The following is a 16,513-nucleotide window of genomic DNA, read 5'->3' on the forward strand; positions in this document are numbered from 1 at the left end:
ACCCACATAGAGTCCTCAGGGGAAGGATTTCTACACCAGCCATGTTTTTTGGTCTAGAGACAGTGCCACTGAGGAAAAGACAGGAAGCAGAACTGGAGGTAGCAGAGATGAGGATGCTAAGGTTCTCATTGGGAGTGACCAGGATGGATAGGATCAGGAACAAGTACATCAGAGGGACATTACATGTTAGAGGCCTTGGAGATAATTATAGGTTATCACATGGTTTGTCTGGTATCAGGCCAGGTATCATGCCCCCAAGTGTCAGTATCAGCTCGAGACCGAAGGTCTTATTATCACATACTATTTAATCATGAGCTTATTATCACGTACTATTTAATCAAAAGACCATTTTGTTTCCAGAAAATGTTCAGTTTATTACATGTATTATATCTAAACAGTGTAAACACAATAATTGCAAAAATATTTCAACAATAATATTTTATCAACAGTCTTATCTTATCAATGTCTGACAATTAAAGTTCCATTAATCAAAGTTTGGGTTTTTTGGTGACTGGAGAAGCACTAGGCACTAAGCACTCGTGCGCTGTTCTCTGATTGGTTGTTTCACAGGCACAATACCAGAGCAGCGCGCTCTGAGTGGACAGCTACGGGGGCTGATACTGGACATGGTTAAACTAAATATTTTATCAGTATCACTGCCCTGGGCTTTGACACAGTATCATTTTGGCCTTTTCCCGTATCATTCATGGGCGCTTTCTAGGGTACAGGGCCAATTAATACTGTAGTATGTGATAAAGTCAGTTATGGGCCAGACTGAGATGGTTGGGTCATGTCCAGAGGAGAGATAGTGAATATATTGGTAGAAGGATGCTGCCAGGTAGGAGGCGTAGAGGAAGACCAAAGAGGAAGTTCATGGATGTAATGAAGGAGGACATGAGGGTAGTTGGTGTGAGAGAGACAGATGCAGAAGACACGGTTGGATGGAGGAGATTGATTTGCTGTGGCGACCCCTGAAGGGAAAAGCCAAAAGAGAAAGAATCTTTTGATCTGCTTTCAGATCAGAGACATATGACATTGACAATAATTTGATTTGTATTTTCCTGATAACTCCTGTGTGAATGGGTGTTCCTTAACCTCTGCAAGATAACTTAACCTCCTCTCTCATCCTAAACAGCTACCCCAGCAGTTCAAGTTTACAAGCTCACTTGAAACGTCAGACCTGGTGCTGCTCAAGCTCCCGTTGCATTAATAACAGGAGTTGTTCACTCCAAAGCTGTGCAACAACAATCTGACACTGATAGAATAGCATCACCTGATCTGCAATAACACTTAAGAACCTCCGCAGCACCATGAGGTCAGCTCTAAGCATACAGTGTCCACACCCTCGGGGGCCACATTCCTGCTAGTATTTGTCAAATACAGTATATGTCATGCTTAGTACAATCAGACACATGGATCATATTCAGGCATTGTTCTCTTGTCAAAGTTGCCACTGGTCTGTTCTGTTCCTTACCATGTTTTGATTTTGCTTATTTCCTGTTCTCATTGTAATGTGAAGGCTGGAATTGTGGACAAGTTGTCCACTCTCTCCTTCTTTGTTTGCTATCTTCATTGAACCTCTTGTAGCTGCAATTCATTCATCCATTCATTCATTTTCTACCGCTTATCCTCATGAGGGTCGCGGGGGTGCTGGAGCCTATCCCAGCTGTCTACACCCTGGACTGGTGGCCAGCCAATCACAGGGCACATATAGACAAACAACCATTCACACTCACATTCATACCTATGGACAATTTGGAGTGGCCAATTAACCTAGCATGTTTTTGGAATGTGGGAGGAAACCCACGCATGCACGGGGAGAACATGCAAACTCCACACAGAGATGGCCGAGGGTGGGATTGAACCTGTGAGGTCAGCGCGCTAACCACACGACCACCGAGCTGCAATGCAATTCAACAACATGTAAATATTAAAGGGATCCTGAAATGTTCATCATAAGAATAGCCTTTATGCTGATGATGCGTTACTATTCTTAAATACTCACACTCCTCACTTCACCAATCTATCGCACTCATCAATAACTTTAGCACCTTTTCAGACTACTCTATTAACGAGTCTAAATCCACAGTAGTGCCCATTAATTTTTGTTTTCCAGAGCACCCCCTCTATACCACTGTGCTCAGGGCATAGATGAATAGCTGGATAATAAACACATGTTTATGTTTATTATGTCAATTTCAGACTTAAAATCATTTGCACATTTAAGCCCCACCCATTTCCAGCTAAAAAAAAAAAATCACACTCACTTCTGGTTTATGCCCCGTCTACTCCAAGTACGGATACAGATAGTGGTGTACTCGTTCATCCCTTCCTATTACCCAATGGAGGGCTTTATAGGCCGCGGCAACGGGGTGTGGTGAGCGCACTTTGACATTTTTGAATGTATGTATAAAGACTAAAACAGAAAAATATGGATAATCATAGGTACTGTAAATAATATAATATAAAAATAATATAAATATAATATAAAATAAAGACACCTACTGACTTTTTATATATTCAATGAGCTTCTCCCTTTTTTCTCTTTGAATGAGATTATGTGTGAATTACTTGTGAATTTGTCTTGGAGATGAATAATCCATCCATCTTCATGTAAAACTTGTTTTCTGTCATTATACACAGAAAAGTTCCCAAAAAAGCGAAGTTCCTTTTTAAAGGTTGCATGTGATTTGTTGCATTTTATTAACTCTGACATTCCTGGCTACCGGGATTCTTCTGTGTCTTGGAAGTCTTACTAGGGATAGGAGATTACCTTCAGTTGCTCGGCAGTTGCTTTATGGCAGTGCTAACGTTTCCCCAGTGGGTTCTCTACACAGACTATGTTCAAGCTGAGAATGTCAGCAAGCAATCCTATCACCAGGTCAAGATCTGTGGTCTTGAAAAAAAATCCAAAACTGTGGTCCCTTCAACATAAAATGTCCCAAGACAAAACACTTGTCGTAATTCAAACAAAAACTTATTACAGAAATGTAAACAAAGTTAACATAGTTAACATATTTTAAGGTAAATGTCATTTTTTTCAGTGTCATTTCAGCATACTTAAAATGTAGCAAACTGTACATCTGAATAAACTTTTTTAAAGAGTTAAACAAAAATATTATTACTATAAATAGTTGTATGTTGAAAATGGTTAACAATAAAGTTAGTGACGGGAGTATGTCCACCCAACTATTGTGCATATTTTGACCACCAGTCGCAGATCCCAGTCTCCACCATACCCAACAAGCTAATCTACTCTTTCTCATCGTTTCTCACCAACGGCACATTGTAGAAAAAAGGTAACTGAAGTTGATACTAAAAAGTCCAACACATCACTTCCACACATACACAGTACAAATATAGCTGATTAATAAACATTCAATACAGCAACTTCTCATCAATCCATGTTCATTTCAGACATAAAATAATGTACAGATTTAAACCCCACCCAGTTGTGGTTAACATAACCCACTTCCAGTTCATGTCCCACCCATTTTTGAGAAAAAAAATCTCACCTAGATACGGATACAAATAATTTAGACGTGTGAACAGATACAGACAGATCATTGTGTACTCATGATTATTATTTAGGCTTACCTGCATTTTGTGTGAATCAAATCCTGAAAGAGTCCTGACTTTGGCCCATGAACTGTTTGGAATTAGTTTAAAAATATTTTGGAGAAATGCCAACACAAAGTGATGAACACACTCAAATGAGGCAACAAATAATAAATCAGCTATGACTTGATTAGCCCTGTGAGCACATTTTAAATTATTTTGTTTATGTTCCTCACATACCAGGAGACCAATTCAGCTCAGTGGAAACTTCTGCAACACGTTGATGTGAAGCCAGAATGTTGGTTTAAAATTGTTGGTCTAATTTTACAACTGTATCGTATCTGTCTTCATATTGTCTGTAGGAAATTGCATTGGTATCAGTTACTAGTATATGGCACATTGTATTTTGGGTTTATTTATTCATCCCATACACGCCCAAAATTCAGGTAAATACACTATACATAAATATATGCTTCATGAAATACACTCCACACACTCCTCACCTGAATTCACAAAGTGGTACTTACAGTTTTTGATTGTTTACAAATATTTTCTGAAATTATGCCTCATACAAAAGTCTACAGAAGCGCAGAAGCCTACACAAAAATTGACAATCATGCCAAAATACCACAGTTGTCGTGCAAAATTAAACATTATAATGAGAGCAAAAAAACCTCTCAATTCAATCATTCTGGCTTCCGTTCGGTTCAGTTCAGTTCAATTTGTTTGGTTTAGAGGCAGGGTACAGCTGCATACAACCAACAGAGACATACAGTACATGACAGACATAGACAAAACACACATAGTAAAACCACATACAACAAGCATAAACAAGAGCATAGAAGAAACACAGCATAAAAAACACCAGAACCATACTGGTTCCCAGAGGGATCAATGTGCAAAAAGAGGATCATCTGAGCTGTGCAATTACCAACTGGTAAGCTGGCTTTTTTCCACTTACTGCAGACAGTTGATACATGAGTTGTCAAATATTATTTTTATACTCTGAATACACAAAAACAATTCACAAAGTGCATACACAATATTGCACATGTGGTGATTTACATAAAAAACAACAATTATCACAATAGATGAAAATATGAGCTGGAAACCTCATCACTCCACATTTGTTATGGCTCTCTGGTTCTACCATATCTTACTTATTGTGTGGAAATATGGGCTAATAACTATAAAAGCAATCTTCACTCGCTAAATGTACTGCAAAAAAGGTCAGTAAGGATAATTCATAATGCCGCCTACAGAGAACATACTAACTCCTTATTTATAAAATGACAAATACTTCAACTTGCTGATATAGTTCACCTTCAAACAGCTAAAATAATGCATAAAGCTAAAAATAAGCAGTTAGCTAAAAATGTCATCCAATACTTCTCTACAAGAGAGGAGAAATATGATCTCAGGGAAGAAGTACATTTGAAACACTTCTATGCTAGGACTACGTTATGCTAGCCATAGCATTTCAGTATGTGGAATCAAACTATGGAATGGATTGAGTAAGGAAATCAAACAATGCACAACGATGAGCCAATTCAAGAAACAATACAAGCAGTTGATGTTTGCTAAATACAAGGATGAAGAGTCTTGAACCAGTCATGATGTGCTATATATATCACTATATTGACACTTACTATGGTACCCATTATGGCATTGGATGCTCATATCACCTCCTACGAGGTACGAGGTGCATTATTAAAAAAAACAAATAAAAAACACCTTAAACTGTATTATGGAAAGCAGGAAGTGAACAAATGTAACAGTTACTGATTGTAAAAGTACCATGTATGTAGTCCAAAGTATGTGGAACTGGGAACTGATTATGGGATGCACTCAATTGTAATCTGATGCATGTTCAAATGGAATAAAACCATTACCATTACCATTACCATTACCATTACCATTACCATTACCATTACCATTACCATTACCATTACCATTACCATTACCATTACCATTACCATTTTACCATTTGAAATGGCAACGTGTTCCTTCCATGCATCTTGTGCTCATCGTATTGCAAATACCAGTATTTGTCTGCAAACAATTAAGGAAAAGTGTAATGAAGTCAGACATCCAGAAAGTACGTGAATAAAGGATTTACAAGGTCAACTACAAAACATTGATCAAACAGTGTGTACATGAGCGATGGTCCAGTGTTTCATCTGCTTTGGTTCTACCTAAATCAGTGCAGGCATTTTTGCTCCTTGGTGGAATTCCAAAAAGCACTTAGTCTCAAGTTGGAAGCAAAGATGATTGCAAAGATCACGCCTGTGAACAAACACTTGACTAGCAGATGTCCTAAGAATGAAGAAGACAATTCAATAGATATACAGTCATGTGAAAAGGTTTGGGCACCCCTGATCATTTTCAAGATAGATAGATAGATTTATAAGTCACTGGTTGTTGGAATCAACCATTTCAGTTAAATATATCATATAACATATGAACACAGTAATGTCGAAGTGAACCCTCGGATTGAAGCCCGGTAACTGTAAAATGCTCTCTAAAATACTGATGGGAAATGGAGAAAGAGTATTTAGATTGGTAAAGTTAACTTCAAAGCCCTGGCAGATGGCTCTTGTAGCAAGACCCAAGTTATTTGTATCTACTGTGGCTGTGTTTGACTTGTTTTTGTGTTTGACAGATTCCATGGCCTGCCAGAGACTGGAGCAGTGCAGGTATTGTTTTTATTGTCATATCCAGTGCTACCTTGGCATAAAAGTGGACCAACTAACCAGCGCTTTTCACATTTTTACATCTCTATGATGATCTTGGCATCGAACTGTCAGCTAAATTGGACTTCCAGCTGCTATTGACGGGCTGTCAATGTGATGACCGTGGCTGAAGTCCAGTGTTTTGCTAGCATTAGCCATTTAGCATGAAATTAGCTAGGGGAAGAGTTTCAACATCTTGGTAAAACATACGTGTATCATAGCGAGGGGATTGATCCTATTTATGATGTATTGTATAAAACTATGGCAGGGACAACATCAAATGAAAACACTAAATGAATACAGAGCCACCATCCCGCTTGGTGGACTTTGTTTTTCAGAGCGGTTGTATACCACAATGATTCACATTAGCACTCAGTCATCAAATCTTACCTTTATGCATTCCCACATAGTATCAGCATTTGGGAGAAAATATGAAGTGAAAGAACAATGGGAAAATACATCCAAATACATCCGTATACATCCAAATACATCCAAATACATCCATACATCCATACATCCCTCTGGGTATCGGACAACTGTAGATGTACAATGACAAATTGCAGCTCCCATTAAACATTCAAAACCTGTGGGATTTCTAAATAATATTTACAGTACTGCAATAAAAATATGTACTGTAATATTCAGATTCAGTTCTATGAATTTTAATGTGTTTTAAAAGAGAAATTAAATTATTTTGAGTTTGCAATTTGAATGACATTTTTAATGACTATTGCCGTGTGTTTTAGGTACATATTTTCATTTCTACATTTCATGAAGGAAAGCTGGATTTAGGCAAATCTTAAATAACAATGGTAATGGTAATGGTAATGGTAATGGTAATGGTAATGGTAATGGTAATGGTAATGGTAATGGTTTAATTTCATTTGAACATGCATCAGATTCCAATTGAGTGCATCCCATAATCAGTTCCCAGTTCCACATGTCCAAAAGGAGTAGGAAGAAGCAAAGCTTATTAAATCCTACCCCTCCATCTGGTACTTTTACAATCACTAACTGTTACATTTGTTCTCTTCCTGCTTTCCTAATATAGTTTAAGTTTGTTTTTTTATTGTATTTTAATGGTTTCTGAATGTTCCTAAATAGTTTTTTTTTACTCACAAGCATTTAGAATTTAAAACCAGTATCATAAATAAACAAATCTTATTTTGAGCTGACACTGTAATTAAAAAACATATTTGTGTCAGTGTGCAAGGTCTCACTCGCTCACATTTTTTTATTTGCTTAACATTTGTGGGCGGGTTTAAGAGCTAATATGCTAATAATTAAATAATGGCTCATAGTTCCGAAATTGAATAAAATTTGTGGTGTAAAAATGTGTTTTCCCCTTTCCTGGTTTCTTACGTTTGTCACACATCCATTTTTCAAATCATCAAACAAATGTAAATATTAGTCAGTGTCAACACAACAAAACACAAAATGCAGCTATTGAATGAAACTTTTTACTATGAAGAGAGAAAACAAATCCAAAGCTACATGGCCATGTGTGAAAGAGTTATTGCTCCTGTTAAAACATCATTCAATCAAATTCAATCATCTGTAAAGCTTTGGGACGCCAGCATCCAAAGAACTGCAGGCCTCCCTTGCTTGAGTTAAGGCCATTGTCCATGACTCAGATTTTTCTCAGAGAGGGGCAAATGTGCGTTTTTGACTTGCTCCCACAGTATGTGTTTTATAAACATGCAATGATTGATTGTGTTTTATTTTTTGTCTGCCTCCCAGATTGCAGTCACCTCCCCACTTTTGTGACAGCAGATAAGAGATCTGATGATTGAATTCCCTGCGGAAGGTTCCTTCCTGGAAGCCTTAATGAAATGAAGGTTCATGATGGGTCGTGTGTGTGTGTGTGTTTGTGTGTGTGTCATTGTGACATGCTCATGATATTCCCTTACACCCTGATGACAATATTTTTCTAATTAACACTTTCCAGTTTCCAGTGACACTCTTCAAACAAGAAGATGATTGGACACAAGTAAACAAGCCTCGTCCTTACTAGCATTTGATTGGCCCCTGAATACATAAATGACTTTTTTTTGGAAATGACCAACATTAGTATCAATTTTTTTTTCAAGTTTGACTCAAGCAGCCCTCAACTTACTCAGGCGTGTCCGACTCCAGCGAGGGTTACATGGTGGAAAAAAAGGATGATATTTTGTAAAGCAGCACATACAGTAGAAGTTTAACTAAAAAGCTATATACTGTATATTTCAAGAAAAAGCTGCTTGTATTAACTTCGGTCCCATTTTTTCTGTTTTTGTATTTTAATCAACTTTCTTCTTAAATAATGTTTGTAAATTTTATTTTCAGAATATTGACTTTATTCCCAAATTTTTACTTTATTATATGTTTATATTTAGTATTATAACGTAAATAATAATATAAAAAAATTCCAATATTCCAACTTTATTTTGTTGTTAATGACTTTAAACAATTTTTTTTCTTTGAAACTTTCTTCAATTTCTATTGTTTTATTTTTTAAATGTACAAAAAAAATTCAACTTCTTGTAAATTTTATTTTTGTAATTTGTGATTTTATTTTCACATTTTGACTTTATTGTTATAATATGACTTCTTCTGCAACCTAATTTGCTTAAAATTACAACGTTACTGTTTTCTGTTTAATAGTGCTACTAAGATGATGTTGTTTTTCTTCATATTATGATGATATTCTTCTGAAATTGTGACATTTTCTCATCAGATTACAACTTTTGTCTGTTGTTACGCCCCGGCTGGGGAGCACCAGGGTAGAGGTCCCAACTCCCTCAAGTCCCAAGTACCACTAGACCTTTGTGGCAGCACAATAATTTATTTACAAAAAGGAAAGGAAAAGCAGCAGGACTCAAACATAAAGTGTCCACAAATTCGGAGCCCAACATCAACACATCCATCCAGGTGTGGCAGGTTGGGAGGAGAACGAGATGGGATGGCTCTACCTCTTCCTGGTGGCTTCCTTGGCCTCTTATGGATGGCGGCTCCCCAGTTGCAGCCAAGCACAGGAAGCCAAAGTCCTCCAGTGGTCCTTCAGTCCTCCCCCCCAAGGATGTTAAATCAAAAGCCCGGGATAGGGTATCTGCTGATATATTCTCAGTTCCCTTCTTGTGGAGAATATGCAGGTTAAAGTCCTGCACAAGAAAGGAACCATCGCATAAGCTGGTGGTTGTGGTTCCACACCCGGTTCAAAAACACCAACGGGTTGTGGTCTGTAAAGACCTGTACTGGCTGGGTAATGGATCCCGGAAGAGTGACAAGTTATCTTTAATCAACTTTGAGAGAGCGAAAGATCACGTCACCACAAAACTGCCTGTTTAGACTTTACCAGGGAGTGGTAACGTTCTGGGGTTCTTTTCATTCAGTGGAACACCGGAGCTTCAGGTGGAGCAAGATTGTCAAACTCCGACTTTGCACATCACTCTCTCGCTATATTGTGTTTTTTCAGAAATTAATTAATATATATTTCCTGTTTGGTGGTCGACTAAGGTCTGCCATATTGAAATACAAGGGAAATGTAGTATTTTGGTCACTTGGTGGCAATAATGCCAAAAATCATTGCGCCAATTTTCCTTACATTGCATTACCTGAACAGTGCATGATCTTATGAAGTCAGCCATGGCGTGTCTGACATGATAGAGTGAAAAAAAAGTTATCCACCCATTCCGTGTGGAACTGGTAGATTTTGGGCTTCTGAGTTTTAAAAGAAGTACATTGAAGGCTAACTGGTTAGCTTGCTAGCGGCCTGCGCAATGAATAATCGGCATGTAAAGGTGACCATAGGTGTGTTATTTCACTTTTGCAGGGTTATATGGGTTATAATGTTAAAGGGGACCTATTATGCTCATTTTTTGGCCCTTTGTATTGAGTTGTGGACTCCTATAGAGCAGCTACACACACAATAACCAGCACAGAAAGAGTTCTAGTTCTTCCAGAATCTGCACCTATTCAGCTGTATTTCTTTAGATTTCGTGGTTCCCAAGAAAACGTTTTTTACTGTATTCCACCCCGGCTCGCCTCCAGGCACGCCCACTCTGCTGTGGTTGGTGCATAGAAACACTTCCGGTTTGTGCCGCCAATTTATAGGAAATGTTAACAGAGATTTATCTTTTTAAATGTTGGCTTTTAACATACAGCGTATGTGTTGGATCCCGAATCCAGTCCAGAAGTAGAGACTGTACGGTCCGAAGTTTCTCAAGAAAAGAGGTTACTTCAAGACCTCTCTCAGTGCTAAGTAGCTTTAGCATTTTAGTGTTCGGTTTTCTACAGCACCGGTAACATGTCATGTGTTTTGTCATGTGTATAAAACTCGGTTAGAGCTATGAACATCCCTGCTTCCTCTATGCTATAATGCTACACAGACAAGCTCTTTTGCTCCATGACTTAATGACTTAAAATAAACACAGTTTGGACACCGATAAACTGGTACTTACCCCTTGTCCTTCTGACTCTTCCACGCGACCAAGTAATGTTGAGAAGGCGTAATGCCAAATGCTATTAGAAAGTATTTGAAAACAGTTTGAGGATATTTCTCAACAAAAGTGAATGATTTTCTTCTTTTTCTTGGTATACTCCCACCAACAGCAACCTGCATGAACGTGAAAAACCTCCAAAGGAGTCAGTGCATCACCAGCCATGAAGCTCGCTGCATGTCACTAAATACCCATTGTGCCATTTTCACAGCTTTCTGTTTCCCACACTCATTTTCCAAATGTACTTAATATACATTCAACTGTACAAAATACTACTTTTCACACATTTAGGTGAACTGAAAACATGTCACATTATTATCAGCTAATAAAGTTTTTATGGCGGACATGCCACATGCTGCGTAACGTGCACTTTGATAGAGCGTAGGTACCAAATGGTCCGTAGCCTACTTCCTGCCACATAAGGCTTGGGGCTGCCAAGCAACACAACTGGATTTCTGTTGTTTGCATGATTCACCAAAGCCCCATTCTACCCAAAACATCTGCTACTGCATGTTTCAACTACCGTAAGTCTTCAACTATTTGTGCAATTGACATCATTCGTACAGTTTCTGAAACTAGAGCATTGCAGTGATACAAGTTGTCATTATGGTAATTTCTCTGTGTTTAATAGGTTGAAAAAATTGTGGTGAAAAAGCAGCACCGAGAAGAAGAAAGGCAGACAGAGCAGAGAGCGAGTGTATGCATGAATAAGCCATCTACTGTGTAAGAAAGTGTAAAATGGACTAGAACAACTGCACTTTTGGAATGGCATGTCCATCTTGTTCTGATAATAGCGGATCAACAAGTCCACACCAACTGTATGGCTGACTTGTGATGGGCAAGTAAGCACAATGAATACTTGCTGATATTGTTGTCTTTCTTATGGAAAGTCAACTTTTTTTTTGAGCTATGTTCTCCTCTCTTACTCTTGTCCTGCTTTCTTAGAAAAATAGCCTAAATTCAAGTGGAATTAAATACAATACCATAATCCAATCAATAGTTTATGGCGGTTAATTGGTTCCAGACCTGATGGTGATCACTGAATTTAAGTCGGATACCTTAAGTCGGATACCTTATTTATAAATAGAATATTTTACCTTAACCATTACAACCTGTTTACAACCTTCTAAATACACATTTTACCTTCATTAGAGCCCTCTAGACACAAACTAACACTCATATAGTCACCGTTACATTCCTATTTGTCACAGTCGGTCTCAAGAGCTTTAAGGTTCGACCCCAGGAGGCAGAGAGCAGGACCAATTGCAGGTAAATAATATTTATTTGTTGCAGAAATTGCAGTAGCAGGAAAAGCAACTCAGGGAGCAGACGTACAAACGATAATGATCCCACACCGGGAGAAGCACACACCTGAACTAAATACACACAGAAATTAGGGACAGGTGTGGGTGATTATGGCAACGAAGGCAGACGAGGCAAAGCAGGAAGTCCAATACAAAGTAAGTGTCAAAAATGGAAACCAAAGCCCAGGCAGGGAACACAAACAAACTGTCACGAGGGAACCCACACGGAGCGTGACATTATTACCAAATATACTAGGCATAGTAAGAGAATATTAGACATAAACCTTGTGTTGCTGTAAATGTGCCCTAAGACATGTGGAGGACAGGAAGTGACCTCGGCTGCTCAGATTTTAGTTTTAGTTTGGAGTCATTATTATTGTTATTATTATGATTATTATGTTATTGTTATTATGCCAGCTGCACGGCAACCGAGTGGATAGCGTGCATGTCACACAGCTAGGAGACCCGAGTTCGATTCCACACTCGGCCATCTCTGTGTGGAGTTTGCATGTTCTCCCCGTGCATGCGTGGGTTTTCTCCGGGTACTCCGGTTTCCTCCCACATTCCAAAAACATGCTAGGTTAATTGGCCACTCCAAATTGTCCATAGGTATGAATGTGAGTGTGAATGGTTGTTTGTCTATATGTGCCCTGTGATTGGCTGGCCACCAGTCCAGGGTGTACCCCGCCTCTTGCCCCTAGACAGCTGGGATAAACTACGGCATGACCCTGGTCAGGATAAGTGGTATAGAAAATGGATGTATTGATGTTATTATCGCTGTTGCGAGATTATTCAAACCTGTGTGTCTCATCCAACATTACAAGATTACTGACATCTAGTCACCAGTGTAGAATATTACATATGGATCCCTTATGTTTTAATATAATTTTTATATATTCTTATATTCTTTAATTCTTAATGTAACAATTTTTATGCTTTAAAATGCTTGAACAATCAACATTTGCAATAAAGATGACAGTTCTACCACATCAATTACTTTCAGCTCCATTAACTCTCCCCTTCTGTCTTTAATTGCTGTTGTTGTCTCACGACAAAGTAAGCTAACCGGCTAATCGGCTTATCCTCATGAGGGTCGCGGGGGTGCTGGAGCCTATCCCAGCTGTCTTCAGGCGAGAGGTGGGGTACACCCTGGACTGGTGGCCAGCCAATCACAGGGCACATATAGACAAACAACCATTCACACTCACATTCATACCTATGGACAATTTGGAGTGGCCAATTAACCTAGCATGTTTTTGGAATGTGGGAGGAAACCGGAGTACCCGGAGAAAACCCACACATGCATGGGGAGAACATGCGAACTCCACACAGAGATGGCCGAGCGTGGAATTGAACTCGGGTCTCTGAGCTGTGAGGTCTGCGTGCTAACCACTCGACCGCCGTGCAGCCTTGTTCAAATCAGTCGTGCTTTATTAGTTTGTTTGGGGTTTATCTTGGTGTGCTATATGTTATTTCACCACTGGTGGCACTATGGAGATGTTCTACATACAGTAAGAGCAGAAGTCATACCTCAGACATATTTTGCACTACTAGTGAGATGTCACACACACACACACACACACACACAGTAAACACACAGCCTTCAGTACTGCCTAGTTCTTTTGAAAGCCTACCCACTCTTAGAAGTTCTTCTTAGAAGAGATATTGTGAAAGTTTGAGCTGCACCTGCATAAAAATACTTTTTTTTTTGCTATGGACACAAAATACATTTGTTCATTCACTTGCCATTACATTCACAGCAGTCAAGTATCTCACTGACTCAGTCTTTGTGGGTCGTGTCAAGCCGGGCCACACAGGTTCTCACGTAAAAACCATGGATGCTATCCTCAGCAGCATGCAGACTGTTCTGCCACGTCAGTGCAACAGATTGTCAGCCAAAAGTAGTTAAAAATAGCAAACAAGGTGCAATTTCTTTGTTTCTCTTCAAAGCTGTAAAGTGGAACCATGTGAAGCAAAGACGTGTTTTTCTTGCCATCTTAGGAAATAATTGGATGTTTCGATATGGTAGACGCAATTAAAAAAACAATTGCAAGCTGTCAGCATTGTTTTCCTGTTTGTTGTCTTTTTTCTGCAGCGGTGTAAAACTAAGAACAGGGTTTAATTTGTGTCCTTTGCGAGCAGACGTACACAAAAGCTGTGTGTGTTTGCTCTTTCTTTTGGTCAAGTGTGAATGCAATCATCCGAACTCTGATAGGCACCAAACAAGCAGACCAAGACCACTTGAGAAATGGTTCTCGGTCCACTTGCACGTGAACTCTGGTGCAGAACCCTTGAGTTAAATGTGAATGCCACATGGTGCAAGGCTACAGAACACAATACAATATATAATGTGTACTGTGTTCATAACTCTAAATGTCTGGAACATTATTTCTAATTTTAAAAAATACATTGTTTTTATAACCAGCTAGAATATTGGATGAATATGAAATGAAAAATGAAAAAAGATGAAAAATTGCATTAATGAGGAGGTTCCACTGTACATATAAAACACAACAAACATATTTTGGCAATTTAATTATTAATTTTATTGCCAAAATACACTTAAAGTGTTCCCTGCCCTTTGCAGAAAGTCACATATTAAAAAGGATGAATCTTGGGGAATAATAATGACTTTTTCCAAACCAAAAGCCCCATAGCAGCTCCACAACTTATCAGCTTATGATAATTATACTATTTTCAAGGAGGTATTTTGAATCAGTTAGCTCGATACAGGTGCAAAGACCTTAAAACATGCTGTGCCACCTACGTATACAACGCAGGTTTCAAGAATGTTCACACAAAAAAAAGAGGTAATTTTGTAAACAACATTTTTGCTACATAGAAAGTATTCACAGCGCTTCACTTTTTCTACATTTTGTCATGTTACAGCCTCATTCCAAACTGAATTAAATGAATCTCTTACCTCAAAATTCTACACAAAATACTCCATTATGACAATGTGAAAAAGTTTTTTTGTGACTTTCTTTGAATTTATTAAAAATACAAAACAAAAAAATCACATTTACATAAGTATTCACAGCCTTTGCCATGAAGCTGAAAATTGAGCTCAGGTGCATCTTTTTTCCACTGATCATCCTTGAGATCTTTCTACAGCTTAATTGGAGTCCACCTGCAGTAAATTCAGTTGATTGGACATGATTTGGAAATATAATAACTGTCTATATAAGGTCCCACAGTTGACTGTGCATGTCAGAGCACAAACACCAAGCATGAAGTCAAAAGAACTGTCTGTAGACCTGCGAGACAGGATTGTCTTGAGGCACAAATCTGGGGAAGGATACAGAAACATTTCTGCTGCTTTGAAGGTCCCAATGAGCACAATGGCCTCCATTATTCGACTAGTCAGGATAGAAGGAAAAATGAATGCAGCAATATTTTCATCCAGGATATCTCTATATATTGCTGCATTCATTTTTCCTTCTATCCTGACTAGTCTGCCAGTTCCTGCTGCTGAAAAACATCCCCACAGCATGATGCTGCCACCACCATGCTTCACTGTAGGGATGGTATTGGCCTGGTGATGAGCAGTGCCTGGTTTCCTCCAAACATGGCGCCTGGCATTCACACCAAAGAGTTCAATCTTTGTCTCATCAGACCAGAGAATTTTGTTTCTCATGGTCTGAGAGTCATTCAGGTGCTTTTTGGCAAATTCCAGACGGGCTGCCATGTTCCTTTTACTAAGGAGTGGCTTTCGTCTGGCCACTCTACCATACAGGCCTGATTGGTGGATTGCTGCAGAGATGGTTGTCCTTCTGGAAGGCTCTCCTCTCTCCACAGAGGAACGCTGGAGGTCTGACAGAGTGACCATCGGGGCCTTGGTCACCTCCCTGACTAAGGCCCTTCTTCCCCGATGGCTCAGTTTAGAAGGCCGGCCAGCTCTAGGAAGAGTCCTGGTGGTTCCAAACGTCTTCCATTTACGAATAATGGAGGCCACTGTGCTCATTGGGACCTTCAAAGCAGCCGAAATTTTTCTGTATCCTTCCCCAGATTTGTGCCTCAAGACAATCCTGTCTCGCAGGTCTACAGACAGTTCTTTTGACTTCATGCTTGGTGTTTGTGCTCTGACATGCACAGTCAACTGTGGGACCTTATATAGACAGTTATTATATTTCCAAATCATGTCCAATCAACTGAATTTACTGCAGGTGGACTCCAATTAAGCTGTAGAAAGATCTCAAGGATGATCAGTGGGAAAAAGATGCACCTGAGCTCAATTTTGAGCTTCATTGCAAAGGCTGTGAATACTTATGTAAATGTGATTTTTTTGTTTTCTATTTTTAATAAATTCAAAAAAAGTCAAAAAAAACCTTTTTTCACATTGTCATAATGGAGTATTTTGTGTAGAATTTTGAGGTAAGAGATTAATTTAATACAGTTTGGAATGAGGCTGTAACATGACAAATGTAGAAAAAGTGAAGCG

Source organism: Doryrhamphus excisus, linkage group LG11 (genome assembly GCF_037039965.1).
Source record: "Doryrhamphus excisus strain RoL-2023G ecotype Guam linkage group LG11, RoL_Dexc_Guam_v1.1, whole genome shotgun sequence".
Classification (NCBI taxonomy): Eukaryota; Metazoa; Chordata; class Actinopteri; order Syngnathiformes; family Syngnathidae; genus Doryrhamphus; species Doryrhamphus excisus.